We start from the raw sequence: 6000 nt of genomic DNA on the forward strand, positions 1-6000 counted from the left end.
GGCAGAATTCACAAGTTTCCAATGAGGCAACTGAACTTCCTAATGCAAGACAAGGTTTGTTTGCTTCTCATGTGGCCAAGCACAGGTGCAACAGCAAGGAGTTGGGCAATATTGTGGATGAAAATTACCAACTATTCCTGAAATCTATTTGTGCAAATGGTGACAATTTGATTTACATGCCTGAAAATGGTGTGAGAGTGGTATATGAGGACGAATGTGATCAAAGCTCCACTGATTCTGAACCAATTATTCTGGATCCTAGTCAATATTACTTAGACAGCCCATCCATTTGTCAAAAAAGTTGTCATTCATCGGTAAGTGTCTTTTTCTTGGGCAGTGATAGCTGTAATATTCATAATATGTAATTTGGATTGCAATTGCCGCATTCACCTAATTAGAATGTCTAACAAACAATTTTTTTGATTATTTCTTTTATATGCCTTGGTGTGTTTAGTGCCTTGCAGATGAAAGGAATCATAAAGACAGCTTGTTTAGAAAAGGACTCATGGAAGAACTTGAAAGGCCTTATAACGAGAGGGAGCTTGATAAACTTCTGCAAGTAGCATCTCACGAAAGGTCGAAGGTACAACATAGAGAAATGCGCCATGGGGTGACAAAAGATCGTCCAAAGGAAGGTGCTAACAATAAAACCTCATATCTTAAAATGCACCGTGGTAAGGTTCTTTTTTTCCCCATTCTAAACAATGATTGCATTCAATATAATTCATGTAATACTGATGACTTACATTGGATACAAAAGATAAAATAGTGGGGAGTAATTTTTTCTCTCTTTCTTTGTGTCAATGATTATTCAAGGACCATGCCTTCTTCAGTGATAGAGGGACTTGATTTCTGCATTATGTGATTATTGCTACATTTTTGTGAAATAGTGTCACTGCTTTTTTAATGGTCAGTGTGATGGGCTATAGTAGCAGACTTACCTGGTGCAAAAGTTGATTTCACTAGCTACTTTTTGCAATGTCTTCCGTTATGTGTCCCTTGTTTTCATGTTCTTCTACTATGTGTAATTCTATCATCATATTTGCACAATGGTGAAGGTTTCTTAATTGTCCTGTAGTAAAATAACTTTTTCATAATTTTTCAGGTTTACAAGATGCAATTAATCAAGTCAGGGAACCACATAAGGCTCTGTTTCTCCTGCGGGGATTTTTTTATTGGTTGAAGGTAAATTAATAATTTCACGTGCCCTGGATCTGTCTATGTGTACATTAATGATAGATATTAGTTGCTCACAGTCTGTGTAAATTGCAGCATGTGCCCCAAGGAGGAGCATTTCAGCCGTGGCTTGATGCATCCTGTTTGAAGATGTTACAAAATTTGTGAACATAAGATCTTGATGTGTAAATCTAGGTTCTGATTTTCTGATAACCTGCTGTCTTGCTGCTGTATCTAGAGGAAATCCCGTTCATATGCAATAACTAAAAGAAATGAGTATCTGTTGTTATGATATTTGAACTTGACCGAGTTGCGGTGAGAAAATGTTGATGTTGTAGCCCCTAGCAGCTGTTGGTTTTTACTTGATGATGATTATGTAATCAGTGGCTAGCATTTTTGTACGTGGCTTCCTCATGCCTTTAATTCTGAAGGAAAAAAACAAGGTTCCAGTTTCTAGCTTCATTGGAACTACATCTAATTATGCCCAGAATATCTATTTTTGTGCAGAAGAAAAGTTGTGCATGGTGCATATACACACTATACGCCTGACGGCCAAGAACGCTATACGCATTCTATTCAAAAATCTTATTCCATGAATAACTTCATCTGATGAGGGAAAAGTTATGGCAAAGCTAATATGAACTCATGTAAATTTCTCCACATTCAATGGCCTCCTTATCGTCATCCTCATATTGATCGTGTGTGTGTGTGTGTGTGTGTGTATTCATTATGGACAAAAATGTTCACGAGGTTCTTTCTTGCCTCTCGGTTCTCCTTTCTGTACACATATCACCACGTTCAACCTGTCATAGCCGCCAGTGGAGTCACCTCGTGTTCGCTCTACGTCAAAAATGGCTGCCTCAGAACCAGTTTCTTGAATCACAGCCCTGTCTCTACCTGTGAAAGTTGTTTCTGTTTTTCCTCTTCGTTACAGTTACAGCTTCCCAGAAGAGTGAAGAGTCTGCATATGTGGATCCGGGACATTCAAAAACTCTGTTGAGTTGTACTCCTCTGCATCTAAGGGTTCTTCAGAGTACGTCCCTTTGAATTTTGGACTTCTGTTGCAATTTCTTTAGCTCCAAGCTATCTCCTCCTCCTCTAAGAATCGTTAATACCTGCATCATCCAACATCGTGAAACATTTCATGCTCTGTATCAATTCATCACAGATGTATTGAAGTTCCAGGGCATCAGATTCTTAAATGGATCGGCAGACTAGCGTGCTGGTATGCCTTATTCATATTGCCTGAACCATTTTTTTTGTTGTATGGATGACTGCGTTCTGTTAATGTAGCCAAGTAAGCAGTTTTGGTTTTGCTTCAATGTGACATCACTTTTGCTGGAACTTTATCCATGGTTAAGGTTGATGGATGAAAAATATCTTGTTTTAGCAACAAGTAATGTCTCATTGAACTCAATGATCAATACAAAACAGCAGGGTAAGTTTATATGTACCTGGCTCATGTTTGGTCGTTCAGCTGAGGATTGATCAACACACAATGAAGCTACTAAGACTACAAGTTTCATTTGTTCTTCATCATAAGCGCCATTCAGATATGGATCGACAAGCTCTTTAATGTTATTTGAAGAAAGCAAAGGTTTTGCCTGGAAAATAAGTGGTCAAGCAGACTGGAATGAAATTGACATTTTAAATATCAACAAGCCCAGTAGAATATTATCCTTAGTGTTTTTTTTTTTGGGCGGGGGGGGGGGGAAGCGGGCATACCCACATCACTAAGCTTTTCTGTGAGCTATCCAAAGCTTGTCGTCCAGTAATGAGCTCCAATAATAAAACCCCATAAGCGTAGACATCGGTCTTTTCGTCTACTAAACCATGCATGAAGAATTCTGGAGGAAGGTAGCTGTTGTAACAGGCAAAGTGATTGGAAAACAAAAGGGTCAAAGAATGACTGGGGGGAAAAGGATTATAAATAAACACTTAGAAATTTTGTGGATCTCTTAGATATACAAACCCGAAGGTGCCTTCAATTTTGGATATTGTATGGTGAGTCCATTGGTCCGGTAACCATTTTGAAAGCCCAAAATCAGATATCTGGTATGATGATGAAGTTAAAACATTGTCCAAACTCCCAAGAAAGCCAGAAGAAACATCTAAATACAAAAGTATAATTTATCATTGCTGTACTGGGCTTAACCATAGCTTCAAAGTCCTCTGAGAGCAAAATATTAGAAGCCTTGATATCTCTGTGAATTATCCTTCTTTGGCATTCCTCATGCAGATAGCGAAGGCCATCAGCAGTCCCAAAAGCAATCTTATACCTTAAGCTCCAGCCAAGTTTCTCTCGAGGTCCTGAAATCACACGAGGAAATGAATTCTGCAGAAATTTACCGTGGTTTTTTATATTCAGAATTTTCAAAAAGTTTAACAAACCATAAAGTATGGATGCTAGGCTGCCGTGTGGAGACAACTGAAGAACAAGAAACATTCCCCCTTCAACACCATATCCAATCAATCTCGCAATATTGGGATGCTTCACGTGCACTATAATTCCAAGCTCAGACAAGAAATCTGCAGTCATTTCTTCTAGAGTTCCTCTGGTGAGCTGTTTGATTGCAACAAACTGCCCATCTTCCATTTTGCCTTTGTAAACCACAGCATAACCTCCTTGACCAATCACATTCTCTGAAAAAGGAAAGAAACAGAAGTAGCTTATCATTGTCAAGTTTTTCTTTTGATCAACCGGTGTCAGCTAAAAGTAAAGCAATATTGTTAGGAGAAAGAGCACAAACCATGGCTGAAATTGTTAGTTGCAATCACAATCTCTGCATGTGAGAAATTTTTCCAGGAAGCTTTGAAGCAGAACAATTCAGTGTCCAAGATTGTCTTGAGAGCTGGATTATTCAGTGGCGAATTTAGAGGCGGGACCTGGTTCTCCCTGTATCTCTTGCTATTTCTTCTGGTGAGTTTTGGAACGTTTTTAAGTGGAAGAATGGGTTGGAAACGCATTTTGGGTCCTTTCTTTAACAAACGAAAGAAACCATGCCACTGGGCATTGTTTGACTGACTCTCTGAATCAGAGGTCTTGGAAGAAGGGGATTTGGGTTCTAGACTGCTGGAACATTCCTCAATGTCACCCCTAGAAGAACACTCAGGTATTCGTTGCTCCAAAGAATCTAATATGGTATGCATTCTAACATTAGTACAATAAACAATGATCTTAATTTAGTATCATTCACAATGAATGATCAGAGCAACGAAGAGGATAACTTACCATCACTTGAAATGGAATCAGAAGACCCATTCCTTGGTCTGCATGCCCTTTTTGGAGGAATCCGCTTTTCTTTTTCTTCCTCGTTCACATTTTCCACGCTGTGGAAACCATTGCTGCCAATGTAATCTTATTTTTCAGCAAAGAACAAAGAATTTGACAGGACCGATAGGACGAAAATGTACGAACACATTGCAAATGACCAAAACCTCAAGGCATCAAATGCCGTTAATAATAATGAGACAGAGACAAAATTGTCCCAGATACATGTTCTTAGAAGGAAACAGAGAGGACAAACTAAATGTTGTATTCAATGAAGCATTTGAAGAATGAGAATTTGATAAAAACAGGCATTGGGTACAGACAATGCAGAGAACTGAAAGGAAATTGAAGGAAGCTTACGTAGGGGGAAATTGGGGTTCACGTTCATAGTTCATGGCCTAGATAGAGGGGGCCAAATCCAGAAGGGAATTTGAAAATGAAAAGGGGTTTGAGCCACAGCAAGAACGCGCGAGCGCAGAATAACTAAAGAAAACAAGAAAGAGACAGAAGAGAGATACGCCAAGAAATCAGTGGCTGGCATGAATTTTCTGAGGCGCCGCAATAGTATGAATCTTTTAATAGTGTGTCATCAAATCCACCGAATTTTGGTGCGGAAAAAACGGGTTTTTATTAGTCATCTTTGTCTTCTCCTTAGACGCTAAGGGTGTGTTTGGTTGGAGGGGAGGGGAGGGGAGGGAGGGAAAATGAGCCCCTCCCCTCATTTGGTTAAAAATTTTGGAGGGGAGGGAGCTAAAATGTCCCCTCCCCTCCCCCCCTCCCCCCTCCCCTCCCCCTTTTGGCTCCCCTCCAAATTGGGGGTTTTTGGAGGGGAGCCAAAATTTTGGACCATTATGCCCTTATGGTTTTTTTAATATTCCACTTCTACCCATAAAATATATTATTATAATATTTATTTCAAATAAAAAATATATACATTATTATAATTAAAAATATATTATAAAAATTATTTAAAAATAAAAAATTATTTAAATAAAAAATTATAATATATAAATTAATTGTTTTTTTAAATATATTATTTATTAAATATATTTTAAAGCTAGAAAAAAAGATAGCCTAAAGAAAATAAAATTTCATTTTCTTAGAGCATATAAAATTTGTTAATTTGATTATTTTAATATATTATTATATTAATTAGAATAAAAATTACTATACCAATTTTTTAATACACATATTAACATGATAAGACTGAATTTTTATTAAATTATATAATTTAAATTAAGATGTAAATTAATTTATATAATATATCAATAAAAAACATAAACTAATATGTAAGGGTAAAATGGTAAATTGATTATTACTATCCCTCCCCTCCCCTCCTTGAACCAAACAAGGGATCATTAAATACCCTCCCCTCCCCTCCTTTTTAATCAAACCAAACAAGGTGAGGATAAAACCTCCCCTCCCCTTCCCTACCCCCTCCCTCCCCTCCCTCCCCTTTCCCTCCCCTCAAACCAAAAGGCCCTAAATCTTACTCACTCCGTTCCTTATTATAAGAGACAAATAACCTTGATCAAAAAAACAGTTAAAATTAG

General features: G+C 37.7%; 1 pseudogene; it reads right to left on the minus strand.

Annotated features, from left to right (window-relative positions):
* Positions 1–1880: 1880 nt before the first annotated feature.
* LOC114750447 (receptor-like cytosolic serine/threonine-protein kinase RBK2) lies at positions 1881–4521 on the minus strand (annotated as a pseudogene).
* Positions 4522–6000: the final 1479 nt, after the last annotated feature.

Source organism: Neltuma alba, unplaced genomic scaffold (assembly GCF_004799145.2).
Source record: "Neltuma alba isolate B1F8T4 unplaced genomic scaffold, ASM479914v2 tig00006445_pilon, whole genome shotgun sequence".
Lineage (NCBI taxonomy): Eukaryota > Viridiplantae > Streptophyta > Magnoliopsida > Fabales > Fabaceae > Neltuma > Neltuma alba.